The sequence below is a fragment of the Acipenser ruthenus genome, chromosome 7 (genome assembly GCF_902713425.1).
Source record: "Acipenser ruthenus chromosome 7, fAciRut3.2 maternal haplotype, whole genome shotgun sequence".
In the NCBI taxonomy this organism is placed as follows: domain Eukaryota; kingdom Metazoa; phylum Chordata; class Actinopteri; order Acipenseriformes; family Acipenseridae; genus Acipenser; species Acipenser ruthenus.
The window spans coordinates 24,044,555-24,063,180 of NC_081195.1; the positions used below are offsets into that span (position 1 = coordinate 24,044,555).

An 18,626-nucleotide genomic window follows, 5' to 3' on the forward strand; every position below is an offset into this window, starting at 1 on the left:
GGATTCAATAAAAAGTCAACAACTTGTATTAACACTCTTTAAGCTCTTTAAGAGTAAGTAGCTTCAAATATTTGCAAACCTGAATCGTTCTGGGTTTGTTGCTCCAATAATGAGTGATTATCATTTTCTCTATCTGATATTGAACTGTCTGGAGTGCCGGCACTGATTCCTCATTCCATTCAAATAAAACACCTGTGATCTTTCACATCAGGTTAAAGGTTACACTCATTGGAGCAAGGGAACCCAAAACCGCTTAGAATACATACAACCATCCTAAGGTAGTAAGGAAATTGTAGAATATCAATTTAAATGAAATTTGACTTGCATTTAAAACACCTATGCACCTCTGAAAAGTCTGATTCACTGTCACTTTTTTATCTCTAGTATTGTGTTCAGTTGTGGTCACCTCGCTACAAAAAGGATATTGCTGCTCTAGAAAGAGTGCAAAGAAGAGCGACCAGAATTATTCCTGGTTTAAAAGGCATGTCATATACAGAAAGGCTAAAAGAATTGAATCTATTTAGTCTTGAACAAAGAAGACTATGCGGCGATCTGATTCAAGCATTCAAAATTCTAAAAGGTATTGACAATGTCGACCCAGGGGACTTTTTCGACCTGAAAAAAGAAGCAAGGACCAGGGGTCACAAATGGAGATTAGATAAAGGGGTATTCAGAAAAGAAAATAGGAGGTACTTTTTTACACAGAGAATTGTGGGAGTCTGGAAGCAACTCCCCAGTAATGTTGTTGAAGCTGGCACCCTGGGATCCTTCAAGATGCTGTTTGATGAGATTCTGGGATCAATAAGCTACTAACAACCAAACGAGCAAGATGGGCTGAATGGCCTCCTCTCGTTTGTAACCTTTCTTATGTTCTTACTGTAGCAGTAATTTACTGGTGGAGTTTTAGACTTTACTGGTATTTTAGTGAGTTTTAGTGACCATAATAGTGTACTGTTTTCTGCTAAACATTAAGCACACCTACACTATAATAGCATCTACCAACTATGGCTATTGGCTAGAGTTGGATGCAGGTATCAAATGTGCTGCCTATCGCGTGCACCTGGGAGCTTCTTATATTGTGATTGGTTGAGATTGAGTAGCGTCCAATCCAATGGCTGAACAAAACTTGGAGAGATGAACCGGCTACTAGAGAAAGTCACTTTCAAACTTTAAAGGGAAGGACACCTGGCCCCTTGTGGCTGCCAATAAATTAGAAATTTACAGTTAGCCCTCAACCCAATTTATCTCAAATGAACCAGGGCCTCACTTCATGTCTCATCTCTAAGCAGGGGTCCCCAGCTAGCCAGAAGCTCGATTTAATGATGGATTAGACTGTCGTCTTGTGACAAGAACACACAGAGTCTTAAAGGGAGAGCGATGGCTCTATCTGTGCTCCTGGTTAAAAAATGACAAAAAAGACAATGCCGCTTTGCACCGGCTATCATTTTTCTTTCTGCTCTATATGTTAAGCATGGACCTTCAACCTCGAATAATGGAGAACCAAAGCCCGCTGATCAGAAGATTGAAAATTTGTACAATACACCTCACTGCAGCCCCAAACGACTACTCCACACAGACATTGCAGGGAAGAAATATGTAGAAACTAGATCCAAATCTCCAATCGCACTTGTTACTGAGTGTCCACAGAGGATCACTTAGTAAAAGCTTTTCTGAAACTAAAGTCATACAGAGGACACTTCACAGTATTTTAATTCTAAAATCATACAGCTTTAGTTTATACAAAACACAACATATACTGTTAGTAGTAGTAGTAGTGGAAGTATGTATAATGCAGCCGTGCTTGAGGCTTTTAGAAGAAAACACAAACACTCTGTAAACGTATAAGTAAAACATAAACTGGAGTTAACTATAATGCTATAGTAGGCAGTGTAACACAAATAAGGTTACCATATGACTCATGTACACCAGGACAGTTTGGGACAGTTCAGGCTTTTCAACTCTCATCGCAATGCATTCTGATAACTTTTTTTTTGATTGGTTACAGTCTTTTCATATTTCTCCTTCTATTCTATAGATCTTCAGCATTGCCTTTTTTAATCACATGACTCTGCATCGCTATTATTAGCCCTGCTACTGCTAATTATCTCGTTCGTTTAGATGTCTTTCAGATTTCCTTTCACATTCTGCCCCACCTACCTATTAGAGCAGGGAGTTAAACTCCCCACATTAATAAGGAAGAAATCAACACAAGTTCCCTGTTGATTGTAAATCGATTGTGAAAACACCTCCTGAATTAAAGGGTAGGGACCACCCAAGGGGGCTGTGGGCTTTACATTGTTTGACTTCCCTTTTCCTTTTTAATAATCTCCATAACCTTCAAATCAAATCAGTGACGTGGTGACATTTTAAAATAATGACCGCAAATGCATAATGAATTCTGGCTGAATACCACAGGAATAACACCTGCATATCTTATGCACTTTGTTCTGAAGTAATTCATTTTGAATTCAGCCCTGTTAGTTCATCATGATTTTAAAACATTTAGTTTCCTCTTTTAGTTTTCTCCATCCATTCCTAATGAATTCACTATTTATTCTTTACTAGTTCATACCCTCTTACTCATCCAGCAGGGGATTGTGTGAAGAGTTAATTCATGCTTGAATGCAAGCCTTATACATGTGATCAACATCATTTGTTACCAATGAAGAAGGAATTAATTTAGATATGCAGGTGTTATTTCTGTGGTATACAGCCAGATTTTATTTTTTTTTATGAATTTGCAGTCATAATTTTAAAGTGTTACTAGTGACGTTTTAAAACCTGTTGAGTACTCTGTAATGCTTTTGTGGTGAAGGAGGTTTCCTGCTAGTCGGGTTCTTATAGATCCATGTTCCTAGTTCTCAGAGGATCCATTAGTTTAATCCAAGTCTGCCAGGGGTGCATTATGATATCCCTAAAACCCATAATGAGCCTATAAATAGCACTGCAGCATTGACTTGCTGATGCATTCAGTGAGGCTTAAGTTTGGCCGTTTCTGTGAAGCTTCAACCAAATCTGCAATCCTGAGACACCCCATTAGATAAAAACCTCTGGTCTCAAACAAGAGGAGAGGAAAGCATTGAGATCCAAAATAGGAGGATTCGTCAAGGGATTTATAATGTGGTGCTCTTGCTTTCCAAAGGTTGCTTTCCAGAGGAATGTTATTATGCAGAGTTACAATGTACTTAATGTGTAAATCTTTCTGCATGATATATGCAACTACACAAGTGTATCAAAAAAGAGCGAGGGTTAGTATTGGGTTTAGAGTTAGGGTTATATCATGCAAAAAGATTTGCGCATTAAGTACATTATAACTATGCATAATAATATTTAAATTGTGTAAGTACACATGTATTAAGTAAGTAACTACTATGCAAATACGCAGCAATTAGAAACACTGGAATGGGGGCTGCTGGATTAGAAACTGAAGCCCTTAGAGGCAGTTTAGTCTCACAGATTGAGAGCTGCCAAGTTGAGCAGCCAGCAATGTGACCACAAGCAAACAACACGCAATCAGATCAATCAGGCTGGACTCAGGACACAGTCTTCTGTTTTCAATGCAGCGCAATGAGGCTGGGGCGTTGGGTGCACCCTAGAGAGTAAAGTGTGTAATTAATAAGAGCTGTGAGCTCTCTATGGTACTGCTGGCATTTATATGTGTTGCACTGCTGAAAGGACCCAGTTATCTACCAGTATTTTTAAAAAAAGGTCCTTAGGTAGGAACAGAGGAAGCATTGGTCTCAGAAAATGGAATTCAAATTCTGCTGTAATTGTAATTAGAATCATCATTGACACCCAGGTCTGGAAGGTATGTTTAAAATTCTGTGTTTGCCTCATAATGTCATTACTTGAGCAATTAAATCCTGATTGGAGGGCAGTAGATGTGGGGAAGGTAAAAAAAGGTCAACTATTAATGTATAGGTTGATCAGATGGTGTTTTAAAAGTACAGAACAACATAGCAAACATAATCATGTTTGTTAATTGCCATATGCAGGGTTCTTGGTCCAGATCATATGTCTGTCTGTCTGTCTCACAAAACCACATGGTAAACACGATAAGTGCAACAGTCTTCACCAAGCTTTATCTTAAACTCCCAGCCTCCAATAGACGTTGTGGATTGCATTTAGCTGTAATCCGATAAACATTCAACTTTACATGGAGCGATAATTTCATGATTATGAAGATCCTCTCTACGTGCATGCACTGGTTTAAAAATAGGTTAAAATGATGCCATCATTACAGCTGCTCAGTCAAATACAAAGCACTGGTTTCTAGATCATTAACATGTTACAGTAGGCTACAGTATATGGTACTGCAATGTGTTTGGAAAATTCCATAGCTTTCACTTTAAAAGTTGTGCTACCAGTGCTCCAGTCTACAGTTGTTATTACGATCCAGTTATTTATTACAAGCCTAGAATAATACCACTGACAAACAGCTCTGTCAAAACTGGGCAGTAAACATGGAACCATTTTAATGCCTCTGCTTCTAAAATACTGCCATTGCATTACCACTTTATTGATAGTAGTTTAGTTTAGGGCAATTTTAAACCCAGCATTGTGCCCAAGCAGCTTGATTCAATTCCCACTGGCCACAATACAAGCCTAGGTTTGCAGAGATTTCGATTTTATTTTTCCCTTTAATAAAATAAAGAAATGGTGAAACAGATAAATGCACAACAGTTGCACCTTTGGAGGCCTTTGATCGCATTGGAGTTATGGCACTCTCTCAATGAGTTTGTTGAGCTCACCTTTCAGTGTGCAGGAATGGAATTCAAACTGCATAATAAACGTTTGTAAGCAGTCTCAAAAGCAGAGGCCAAGAATCGGACTTGAAGAGAATAAGACTACTTGTATTCTCATATTCTCTACCTTGTTATGGTGTTTGCAGACATGTTGAGTGGCTCTAACTGCAATTACTGAAATGCTATATAGATATACACTACCGGTCAAAAGTTTTAGAACACTCCCATTTTTCCAGTTTTTATTGAAATTTAAGCAGTTCAAGTCCAGTGAATAACCTGAAATGGTACAAAGGTAAGCGGTAAACTGCCAGAGGTTAAAAAAAAAAGTTTAGGTTACCAAAAACTGAAAAATAATGTACATTTCAGAGTTATACAAAAAGACCTTTTTCAGGGAACAAGTAATGGATTAACAACTTACAGCTGTTCTGCAGCAGTGGAAGTAAATTAAGCCTTGAAAGTTGATGCTAACAATTCCTACAGGTGTCCCAACTTTTGTTGATTACTTACAAACCCTCTGTCTGTATAAAAGCAGTGTTGGAACAGACTGTGTTACTACACCCTCGTAAGCATTATTTGGACAGTATTGTACTGCAGGAAGTAGTATATTGCTCTCATAATGGCGAGAAAAAGGCAATTAACAAAGGAAGACAGACAGACCATTATAACCCTTAAAAGTGTAGGTCTTTACTTTAGAGAAATTGCAAAGAAAGTCAAGGTGTCAGTGAGTACAGTTTCCTACACCATCAAAAGGCACTTGGAAACTGGAGGAAACTCTGACAGGAAGAGATCTGGCAGACCCAAAGCCACAACAGAATCAGAAGACAAGTTTCTGAGAGTCGACAGCTTGCGTGATAGGCGGCTCACAGGACAACAACTTCAAGCACAGCTTAACACTGGTCGAAGTAAGCAAGTCTCAGTTTCAACTGTGAAGAGAAGACTTCGAGCTGCAGGTTTGACAGGTCGAGTGGCAGTAAGAAAGCCATTGCTAAGATGGCAAAATAAGAAAAAGAGGCTTGCCTGGGCCATGAAGCACCGCCAGTGGACTACTGAAGACTGGAAGGAGGTCTTATGGACCGATGAATCAAAATTTGAAATCTTCGGTTCATCACGCAGGGATTTTGTACGCCGTCGAGTAGGCGAAAGGATGGTTCCTCGGTGTGTGACACCAACTGTCAAACATGGAGGAGGAAGCGTGATGGTCTGGGGCTCTTTTGCTGGATCCAGAGTCGGCGACTTGCACAGAGTGAGTGGCATCCTGAACCAAAACTGCTACCACAGCATTTTGCAGCGCCATGCAATACCCTCTGGTATACGCCTAATTGGTCAGGGGTTCATCCTACAGCAAGATAATGACCCAAAACATATCTCCAGGCTATGTCAGAACTACCTTAGAAGAAAAGAACAAGACGGTAGGCTTCAAATCATGGAATGGCCAGCACAGTCTCCAGACTTAAACCCCATCGAGCTGGTTTGGGATGAACTGGACAGAAGGGTGAAAGCAAAGCAACCTACAAGTGCAACACATTTGTGGGAGCATCTGCAACAGTGTTGAGAAGAACTTTCCGAACAATATTTGATTTCCATTGTAGAAAGAATGCCACGAGTGTGTTCGGCTGTTATATCTGCAAAAGGTGGCTACTTTGATGAGTCAAAAATTTAGATTAAATTTTGTTAAACAAAACGATTCCATGATTTCTTTTTTTATCTCCAATTGTTTATTTGTTCTATGCTTTAATTTCAGAGTACATTGAGACATTAAACTGCGTAAATTTCAATAAAAACTGGAAAAATGGAGGTGTTCTAAAACTTTTAACCGGTAGTGTGTATATATATATATATATATATATATACATATATATATATATATATATATATATATATATATATATATATATATATATATATATATATAGCTACTCTTCAGTTCCACTGACATATGGAGCATAGGCTAGATCAGCCAAACAGTCTTTAATTTTGTAAGTCTAGAGCATTGTGTTATATTGTCAGCAAAACTAAAGGAAACTTCAGTCGAAGTGGCAGATCACTGTAACAACATTGACTTGGGCTATGTTACATACATCTGTGACCGGCAACCAGAACAAGGGGGAAACACTGTAACACAATAGTACAACTAAGTAAGAAAAATAAGTGAAGCTACCGTCTCTATAAGATTTATCTTTTTACATGTTTAATATCCTATTGTGTGTGTGTGTGCGTGTGCGTGTGTGTGTGTGTGTGTTACTCAGTATCCCAGCAAATAAATGCCCCTTTTAAACCTTATAGTTGCAGTTCTGGTTTCATATAGAGATTTTCCATTTACTAACTTGCAGTCAAGGACATTTGATAGTAAGCCTGATAAATAATGATTTAAGCTAAAAATAAATAAACACATAAGAAAGAGAGGAAGACGTAAACATCAATGGATAAAGTCCTGATTTATCTGTAAACACGCTTTAACTGACCATTTACTTATGAGGAGAAAAGCAATCCGGTAATTTTATTTTGTGTTTATGGATTAAGCATTGGCATTTCTGAATTAAGTGCTTGGCGAAGCCGGTATGACTGAAGCTGCCCACTGAAATATGAAAACACAAGTACGCTTTGGAACACCCTTACGCATATATATATATATATATATATATATATATATATATATATATATATATAAATAAAAAAAAGATTACTTCCAAACTGTAATTTTCCTTTTAGCTTGGTAGTCGAAAGATTTGATTTCATACCAGTCTGCAACTAATCTCTTGGTGAAACAAAAACACTCAAGGCCCTTTCTGCTTCATAGTGTCTCTTAGATTATTGTGAAATTCACTGCTAGACTGGGACTTTTAGTTTAAATTGAACTGATTTGAAGGAGGTTGCTCATATAGATAGATAGATAGATAGTGCGGCTAGTTTTCTATTATTCAGGATGTTGCAGTATCTCTGTTCCATTGCAATGAAAGAGGAGTTGTGTACTGCATGATCAAAGTGCTCCTGAGCACTTATTGCGTTTCAGAGAAATAATCCAGATAGCTTCCTCGTGTGTTAATCTGATCAGCAAATGGATTGGATTTCTTAGGTGCTTTTAGCCCTTACACAAGATGGTTCACAGAAAACCTTTTGGATAGACAAAGGAAAAAAGGGGATTTTATACTCAATTGTACACTGGATTTGCATGTTATTCATTCATTGTATAGTGACCGTTTCTAGACTGAAAGTACAGTGCTTGATTTAGAGAAGCTCCCGTTGAAGTTATCATCTGCGTGTGAGTTGAGTTTTTGTACCTTATTGTTTGAACAATACCTGTGGCGTGCCAACTAATCGGAGGCATAGAAGTGACTAAGAATGCTAGTTTTGGATTATAAAAAAATGCCTTAATTATCGCATCCTAAAATATATTATTACAGTGCACTTTTTTCATTCAAAGGAAAGCATTATTATTATTGTACTAGTTATAATAAACTACAAACATAATGTTTTGTTTTTTTTGCAGCAGGAGTAGCTGTTAAAGATTATGGGATAGTAGTGGGTTACTGTAGAGATAAACTACAGGCTTCTAGAGTCTGTTTTATTAGTATTATCTAAAATGCATTTCAGATCTACGTTAATGGAAACCCAGCAGACCCAGCCTTCTCTGTAATTCTAATCCGAAGCATTTTTCCAGTCACTTTGGACATAACCAACTTAACATCTGCCCCTTTTAATCAAATTGCCTTTATAATTGCTTGCAATGAATACCATTGACAATTCCATTCACACTGAAAATGGAGTCACATTTTTTATCATTTTACAGTGCTGAAAATGATAATGCATCCATTACTCCAAAGACTCAATTATGCAAAATGAGATAAACCTTTACACTGGAAAACAGACTTTCTAATAAGGTTCTCAAAACTTCTGCATGTAGCTAGAGACAGACTCACGTTGATCTGAGGTGTTTTGACTGAAGAACAGCAGCATTTAAAAAAAAATACAGTGTGACACAATGGTTTTGGATGCATTATTGGGATACATGCAAATGATGCATATGTTATATAGAAAGTCTATTTTCTTATGGTGAATTATCTATGGGAAGCTGTCTATGGTTCTGAAATAGGATCAGTGAAGACTCTTAAATACTATTGTTAGTGTACCATTAAAATACCAGTATTTTACTAGCAGATAGATATGATAAATAGAAGCACTCTTATATGCAGACTTCTCAACACAGAGCCATGTAATGAGACAAAGCAAAAAAAACACAATTAGCTCCTTCCAGTGAATTTCAGCACGGCTCCATCTAAAAATAGAATCTGCAAAGTCAAATGCAAAAAAAAAAAAAAAATACTGCAATGTTGCTGTCCGTCTACACTCCTCACTGGTAATGTAAAGTTAGTCGAGCAGCAAAAACTCAGCTCACCTTTTTCTGCACCATTTATATTAATTTCTTAATATAAATGTACACCAATGTGGTACTAATTAAGTCATTTAACCCTGAAAAGCCATACTGACAAATGCTTTTAAATCTATTTTCTTATAAGCACCAGTAATATGTATGCTTTTTTAAATGCAACTTGCCTTTGCTTCCTGGTACCTAATCACTTCCTGTAGTTCAATTTTGCTCCAGTGGTCCATTTTTACACAGTTACTGAAATTGAGTTCAGGGCCTTTTTCAAGCAGAGTTTAACATTGCGCCAAATTAAGTTCTGAACTAAAAGCGACTGATGGCTGGGTCAGTCTCAGACCTCCAGTAATAAAAATGTTGTGAATTAGCCCTCAGCAAAAACTTGGGTATCATTGCTTTAACTGTTGGGGTTTAAACTCAAGATTACAGCACCATGGTAAATGTTCGTTCTTTTTAAGGTAACGGTAACTATCATACTTTTATGCCCTTGTATACTGAAAATCAGTTACAAAGTGATCAAATGGTTACACCCTTTAGCACCCATGATTCAATTTCAAATAGCCAGACACAGGCATCTATGTCCATCTATGCCCCAGGAGTTGGGTATCTGTGGGTGGACATAATAGTTCAAGACTGAGGATTGCGCTGTCTGGTGAAAGAAGAATAACTACTTCAATATAAAAAAATAAAATAAAAGAAAACACTTTGAAAAGTCTGCAGGATTTTACCAGGCTGCCCTATGAGACAGTCTAAGAATCTCTCTAAAGTTGACTGGCCCTCCCAAGACACAGCACACAAACAGCACTCAATTGCAGAGAAGGGAATGCTTTGCTGCAGCAAAGATCCCACATGGATAACATGCTTCATTTGTGCTTTCTAAGTGCCCTCCCCCCTCCCTGAAATACACCAGAGGAACTGAAATAGAGTACGGCTCTTACCATTTCAAATGTATACAGAATAGTTATATATTTATTTCCAAAATCCCCAGCACCATCTTTCCTGTCTGTGATCAACCAGCTACTGTACTTCCCATAAATAAAAACTGACAACAATACTCAAAATACAGGTACAATGATCTAGGAAGGTAACAGTAGCAGATTTCTAGGAAGGCAAGTAGACTAAGGTATAATATTTAAATTGGTAAAATATGTCTTCCATAACACGTGTCTCTTTCAAAACTGCACATTTTAGACGTAATGTATGATTGTTTTGTTAGCTACAATGATAGGAAACACTCAGTGTTATTATGCATAGTTCCAGTGTACTTAATGTGAATTTTTTTAGATGATATAACCCTAACTAACCCTAATCTAAACATAATCTCCTAACTCTAACTCTAACCCTTTTCTGATACATTTGTGTATTTATATCTCGTGCAAAAAGATTCACACGTTAAGTACACTGTAACTATGCATAATAATACCATTGTAATTTTGTTGAAGTACACGTGTATTTACTAAGTAACTACTATGTAAATACACAGCAATTAGAGTGATTTTTAAACATAAATTATCAGCGTTGAATAACATTTAATCTGTTTCCATACATGGTATTTAGTTATAAACTATTTAAGTTAATCTCACTGAAATAGGCTAAACTAGTGAAAGAACAGTTGGCACTTCTCACCTCTATCTGTTTGCTGAGTCTCCGAGGCTGGCGAGTGGGGTTGGAGTCCAGGCAGCTACATACAGACTGTGGGTCGGGGTGATGTGGCGATGGTTTGGGTGGGGTTTAGTGTTCACTCTGTGGGGAGCTAGGCGCAAATCTTGCAGTGTGAGGTGTTCTCCATGGGTCTGTGGGGGGAAAAAAGGAAAATCAGAATAGAGAAAAACGATAACACTTTAAAATAATGCCTGCACGTTCCTAATTAATTCCAGCTGAATTCCACAGCAATAACCCTTGAATATCATATGCAATTCCTCTGAGTTCTGAAGTAATTAATTTTGAATTCTGCCACTGTTCATTCATTTGGATTTAATTACCCATATTCATTCCATGTTTATTTATTACACAGGACTGAAAAGATTATTTATAATCTTCTAGTGCAGGGGTTCCCAACTCCGGTCCTGGAGGGCCGGTGTCCCTCCTGGTTTTTGTTCCAGCTGTATCCTTAATTACTTAATTGGTCCAATTAAGCGAAGTGAAAACATGGTAAAGTAAAAACATGTAATTATGGTAACAGTATAACCATGGGAAAAATGCTAAATTAAAGTGAGAATGTACTGTAGTAAGCTTTTAAGAACCACCTATGGAACTTTATGGATGATTGAATCCAGAAATATGAGTGCAGACATTTACTTGATTTTTCGACATAGTGGAGCTAAACCAGTTGATAAATAATGCATGCATTCTGTGTATGTATTGGATGTACTGTAATACACAGGGTTTAAGTATCAAATAAAACTGTAAAATGCCAGCCCTGTTAATTCCTTATCTCCATGCCTTATTAAACATCACAAACTCCTCGTTAATCCTTCACGCGTATTAAAAGCATTCGGACAGAGTGGATCATGTTGATTTGTGTTTAATTATAGGCTTACTGTGGAAGGGTGGTGGGCAATTCACTGACACAAGGAGACAGTACTTTATTTGTAGCGCCGCTCAGGCGTACTGATTTATTTGAGGCAGTAGATGGCGCTGTTGTCTGTGTTCTGGATACTGACAACAGTAACCAGAATCACGGCGTTTACCAATACAGGTATAGGCACAACAAGTGCTCGCAAATAATAATGAAAACCAAAGGCGAAAGAAAAAGGGAAAATAAAACACAGTAATAAAACTACAAACAAAAAGTGCTGCTTACGCAGTGCCCCCACTGCCGCTAAGCCGGTCAGAACGGGCCTCCGTCCTACGCTCAATTACCCTCTATACACTGGGATGGCCGGAGTTCCCCGTACAACTAAGCACGTCCCCTCGGGTACGTGGTGATTTCTGTTATTTCTTTTCCCGATCAATTATTTTAAGGCCGGCTGTTTTTCTCAGCCAGTTTTGCCTCGTTTTATTTTAAAACTGACGTCTTTCGTCAGTGTCACTGGGTATTCCCCAAACACGGCCACCCGAGCGCCCAACCAAACCAGATCTTATGGGCCGAGCAGTCTCCCAAGGCCCGCCCCTCAGCCACTCAGAGAGAGGGAAAGCACACACACCCTCTTCCCCACCTCTCCGTGTCATCGCCATGACCGACAGGCGGATCCCACGAGACTGCTGACCTCTACCTGCAGTAATACGGATGTGCCAGACAGTCAGTCCAGATCTCCCCTGTTACACATCCTCCCCCTCAGAATGGCACCACCGGTCCATTCGAAAATCCTACAACCCCATGCCTTCCCGAGAGAAAAAATCTGCGTTTTGATGCAGTTTCCCTGCTCGGTGGATTACCCTGAAGGCATAGGGCTGCAGGGCCAAGTACCACCGCGTGATTCTGGCGTTGTTATCCTTCATCCGGTGAAGCCATGCTAAGGGGGCATGATCCGTAATCAGGGTGAAGTGTCGCCCCAGGAGGTAGTACCGGAGTGACTCGACAGCCCATTTTACTGCGAGACACTCCTTCTCGATGGTACTGTAGTTTTTCTCGCAGGGAAGGAGCTTCCTGCTGATGTACAGGACCGGGTGCTCGCTTCCCCGCACCTCCTGAGACAACACTGCCCCGAGACCTGTCTCTGACGCATCCGTCTGCAGAGTGAACCTCCTACTAAAATCAGGACTGCATAGCACTGGCTTGCTACACAGCCTTCGCTTCAGAGCGAGAAAGGCCCTCTGGCACAGCTCTGTCCACTGAACCGTATTTGGGGCAGCCTTCCGGGTGAGGTATGTCAAGGGATCAGCGAGCGTGGCGAAGCTCGGGATGAACTTCCTGTAATAGCCCACTAGTCCCAAGAAAGAGCGCACCTGGGTTTTGGTCGTAGGGACTGGCCAGTCAGCCAAGGCTTTCACCTTAGCAATCAGCGGTCTGATCTGGCCGCTCCCTACTCGATACCTCAAATACTCCGACTCACTCTTCCCAATGGCACATTTCTTTGGGTTAGCAGTGAGCCCAGCCTCCCGCAAGGATTGCAGCACCGCCGCTACCTTACGCAGATGACTCGGCCAGTCCTCACTGTGGATAACCACGTCATCTATGTAAGCAGCGGCATACTGCTGATGGGGCTGCAAAATGTGATCCATCATCCGCTGGAAAGTGGCTGGTGCTCCGTGCAACCCAAAGGGCATGGTCCTAAATTGGTACAACCCGAAGGGAGTCGAAAACGCCGTCCTCTCTCTGGATTCCGGGGTCAGGGGTATCTGCCAGTACCCCTTCGTTAAATCCAGTGTCGTCATAAAATGAGCCGTGCCAAGACGCTCCAGCAACTCATCCACCCGGGGCATGGGATAAGCGTCAAACTTCGATTTTTCATTAACCTGCCTGAAGTCAATGCAACATCGAGTTGACCCGTCCGGCTTATCCACTAAAATAATCAGACTGTTCCAATCACTTTGGGACTCCTCTATTACCCCCAGTCTGAGCATCTCGTCAATCTCCGCCTTTACTACCTGCCTTTTGCGCTCAGGTATGCGGTACGGCCTCTGGCGAACTAGCGCCCCCGGCTCAGTCTCAATGTGTTGGTGGGCTTCTCGAGTCTGCCCCGGGATGGGAGAAAACACATCAGGAAATTCCGCCACCAGCGCCCGCGCCTGACATTTCTGTGTTGGTGTCAGATAATCTGCAATCTATACCGACCCTTGTTTCGCCAACACAGAAAGATCAGGTCCCAGGTCGGTGTCGCCAGAAGTTTGGACTCAGAGCTGGGTAATAATAGAAGCACCTTATCCCCCGGCTGAAACGTGCGCAACCGGGCCCCCCTGTTATATTGGGTCTCCTGTCTGTGCTGAGCCTGCTGCAAATTGTCATGCGCCCATTTTCCCACAGACTCAAAACGTTTGCGCAGGTCCAACACATACCGGACAGTATTGGTCGAATTGTCTTGCTGTTCCTCCCACATCTCTCTGACCAGATCGAGCACACCCCGGGGTCTCCGACCATACAGCAACTCGAATGGCGAAAAACCAGTGGAAGCCTGGGGTACCTCTCTGATAGCAAAGAGAAGGGGAGGAATCAGCTGGTCCCAGTAACGCACATCACTACTAATAAATCTGCGCAACATGTTTTTGAGGGTCTTATTAAAGCGCTCCACAAGACCATCAGTCTGGGGGTGAAAAACCGAGGTCCTAATGGTCTTAATCCCCCAAAGTTTACATGTTCCGCGGACTAGCCGGGACATAAAGTTGGTGCCTTGGTCGGTCAGTATTTCCTTGGGGATCCCCACCCGGGAGAAAACCTTCACGAGCTCGTTGGCAACAGATTTAGCAGACGCAGATCGGAGGGGAATGGCCTCTGGATAACGCGTAGCATAATCCAAAATGACCAATAGGTGTGTGTATCCCGCCGCACTCCTTTCTATCGGTCCCACTATATCTACTCCAATACGCTCAAACGGAGCTTCCACTAGGGGCAATGGCACCAGTGGAGCTCGTGGGACGGCTCTAGGGCTAGCTTTCTGACACTCCCCACAGCGTTCGCAAAAACGTCTGACGTCACCATCCAGCCCCAATAGAACCGTGTCACAAGCCTCGCTTTAGTCTTGTCCCTTCCCAAATGACCAGACAGGGGAATAGTGTGGGCAAGCTGCAACAAATCCTCCTTAAAGGGCTGAGGAATGAGCAACTGGTGACGCACTTCCCCCGTCCTGGGCAATTTCAAAGTGAGGGTACGTGGCGGCGCGTCTGGGCTCGACCACACGACCATTAACCACCGCTGCTTGGTCAAAGAGCCTGCCCAGCACGTCGTCACGCCCTTGCTCGAGTCGGAAGTCACGGGAACGAGCTAGAAAATCAGCTCCCATGGCTTCCAGCTCGGGATCAGGTCGGTCCTGAGCGGAGGCAGCAGAGCCAGCCCCCTGCGCTGACTCCGCGGCCTCCCCCCCAGTCTCTTCACCAATCGCCCCCACCTGAAACTTCTCGGACTCCCTCCATTGCCAGCCCTCATTCTTAGTGGCCCGGCGTTCCCGTTTAGTTTTGCGGGGTCTAAATCTGTGGCAATAGCAATCCGGGTCACGAAAGGGAAAGATCTCGCCAATTACTTCCTCTTTCTTAGCCAATAAGGAGGATGGGGCCGCCACAGCAGCCAACCAATTTTTAAACTGCTCGCAGTCCCGTCCCAGAACTACCGGTACCGGCAATCGAGGACACAAACCCAATTGCACTCGCGTCACCTGCTGGCCAATTTTCAGATTTACGTACATTTTAGGATAAGTGCGCACATCCCCATGAATACATTTTATATGCACCTGTCCCGTTATTTGCTTATGCCCCGGTGAGATTAAGCTCTCTTGTATCAGGGACTGACTACACCCTGAATCTAAGAGAGCCTGGGTTTGTGTATCATCCACTGACACAGGAATCACAAAACCCGTCTGCTGGAGTGACTGATGTAATGGAACAGTCTTACCTGGTCGAATGACGTCACATCCCATAGTGGGGCAATCCCGGTCGATGTGGCTCACCTCCCAGCTTGTTCCACACATCAGTGAACTGGTTTCTCACCATGAAGCTTCAGCAGGAGGTCGAAACACAGGACCCATCAAAGGAGATCGATGGTAGGGTGGCCGCGCGAGACCCCGGTCCAACACCGCAGCAGCCCGTGGGTGACCCCACTCTGCCCCAGTTCTCGGGCCGGGAGCTCCCACCGCCACACTCCATCCAAAGACTTTGCTACCACTCCCCCCCAGTCCCTTCGACCTCCATGGGGCCAGTAGAGGGGGTGATGCTGGTGTAGCACGGTTTCCAGGCAGTTTAGCGGGCTTGGTTCCGCTGCCTGGTATTGCTCTGCCAGTTGGATCGCCAACTCTAGGGTGGCGGGTGCCTGCCGTTGCACCCACACCCGCGGTTCCGGAGGCAAGCACTGCAGGAACCACTCGACCACCACTACCTCCACCAACCTGGCAGTGGTGGTGGCTCCCGGGTTCAACCATCCCCGTGCGTAATCCTGCAAACGATGCGCGATGACCCTGGGGTGTTCCTCTGCCGAGAAGTTCTCCTCCCTGAACTTGCGGCGGTAGCCCTCCGGAGTCGCACCCATGCGGTTGAGGATGGCAGCTTTCAGCGTGGGGTACTCCATCATTGCCGCCGGATCCAGGGTCCTCGCCGCCACCTGTGCCTCCCCTGTCAGCTGGGGCAGGAGGTAGCTAGCTCACTGCTCGCGGGCCCACCCGGCAGAGATCGCCATCGCCTCAAATACCTCCAGGTATGCTTCTGGCCGGTCCTCTGCCGTCATTTTCGTGGGCTGCTGTAGCCATGGGTCTGGCCCCGCAGCTCTTGCACTCCCCTGCACCACCGCAGTAAGGGTTTCCCGCAGGAGATCCATTAAGGTGGTGAACTGCTGGGGATCCATTCTGCTCCCTGGTTTTGCTTTATGTGGGCAGTGCCAGTGAATCCCACTTCTGACACCACGTGTGGAAGGGTGGTGGGCAATTCACTGACACAAGGAGACAGTACTTTATTTGTAGCGCCGCTCAGGCGTACTGATTTATTTGAGGCAGTAGATGGCGCTGTTGTCCGTGTTCTGGATACTGACAACAGTAACCAGAATCACGGTGTTTACCAATACAGGTATAGGCACAACAAGTGCTCGCAAATAATAATGAAAACCAAAGGCGAAAGAAAAAGGGAAAATAAAACACAGTAATAAAACTACAAACAAAAAGTGCTGCTTACGCAGTGCCCCCACTGCCGCTAAGCCGGTCAGAACGGGCCTCCGTCCTACGCTCAATTACCCTCTATACACTGGGATGGCCGGAGTTCCCCGTACAATTAAGCACGTCCCCTCGGGTACGTGGTGATTTCTGTTATTTCTTTTCCCGATCAATTATTTTAAGGCCGGCTGTTTTTCTCAGCCAGTTTTGCCTCGTTTTATTTTAAAACTGACGTCTTTCGTCAGTGTCACTGGGTATTCCCCAAACACGGCCACCCGAGCGCCCAACCAAACCAGATCTTATGGGCCGAGCAGTCTCCCAAGGCCCGCCCCTCAGCCACTCAGAGAGAGGGAAAGCACACACACCCTCTTCCCCACCTCTCCGTGTCATCGCCATGACCGACAGGCGGATCCCACGAGACTGCTGACCTCTACCTGCAGTAATACGGATGTGCCAGACAGTCAGTCCAGATCTCCCCTGTTACACTTACATATTTCAAAATAAATCTCCCTATTCATAATATATTCAGGAGCTCTTTGACCCCATAGGGTAAGGACACAATGTATTATAAACCACTGTCACCTACATCCAATCAATTAATGGTCTGCTAAAACTCCCACACTACATTAAAAAAAAACAGTCACTGAAATTCTAATTGCATATAATCATCATAGCCACTAACCTATGTTTCCCAGAATCATTTATGAAAAATTGAATGAATAAAAAAAATAAATTAATGCATACTTCAGTTGTCCTATGGGATATGTCAACATAGGTGTGACAGTGGAAGGAATTATTCAGAACTAAGCGTACTTTGTCATATAACATAAACCTACCTAAAGTTTAAGTGAAACGTAATTACTGTGACTTACAACATTTTCATGAATAACAGGTATTTTGTGGGCTAGTTTTTCTTTTTTCTTTTCCAATCCAGACAAACACAGGCAAATACAGAGCCAACATTATTCAAGATGAAAGCATAACATTTTTGAAAAGGAAATAAAGCAAGAGGCATTTACTTGGCAGACGACTATAGAAAAAGATTCAAGTACAATATTTAAGCATAACTCAGGACCACTCTGATTAAATGTTTAAATCAAGGATGTCCAATTACAGTCCTGGAGGGAAACTTCACTCCAGTTTTAACAGGTAAAATGAGATAATTAACTGCTTCAGGATCTGGATGGAGGTGGAGTGGAAGAGCCAACTTTGGACACCCCTGGTTTAAAGAATAATGTTTGCATTTGACATCTTTCTTATTATTTTATTATGTTTGCCATCAATCTCAATGGTTCTAGGTTGCAATATAGTTTGACTGCAATATTGAGTTTTTTTTTTCTTCCTAAATCTGCCTTTACCTGGTTTTGAACTTGCTTTGTACTTGAGTCCAGGGACTGACAGGACAGAGCAGCCTTCCTCATTCAATTCAGAACATGTTCATTTAACAACCTTTCACCGCTGGGGTCCTGGGTCGGAAACACACATTCCTTTTGTGAAGCTGTCTTCTCTTTAATTCATTGTTTCTAAATCTAATTTAGCTTCAACCATCTCTGTCACTCCAAACCAAGGTGACCTGAATTTAAAATGGAGATTCCAGTAACCCTCTAATAAAGGATGAGCTTCCCTCCATAGCTAATTGGACACCCACCTGCAGGCTACATCACATCGCAAGTCACTCCAACCCTGGCCTGAATTCTTTCAAGGACTGGTGCATGGAGATAAGGATTTTAAAACCGTACCTGAAAGTGGGAACAATTGACATTTTCAATATCAACA

At 42.5% G+C, this 18,626-nt stretch overlaps 1 protein-coding gene across 3 annotated transcripts in view; it reads right to left on the reverse strand.

Moving 5' to 3' along the window:
* Positions 1–18,626, reverse strand: part of LOC117415027 (leucine-rich repeat and fibronectin type III domain-containing protein 1-like protein) — a 69,340-nt gene that overhangs the window by 32,303 nt on the left and 18,411 nt on the right. For all 3 annotated transcript variants that reach the window (XR_004546347.3, XR_004546346.3, XM_059026674.1), the window contains exon 3: positions 10,750–10,916. The gene's annotated coding sequence lies outside the window, so the exon portion shown is untranslated. The remainder of the gene's footprint in view (positions 1–10,749; positions 10,917–18,626) is intronic.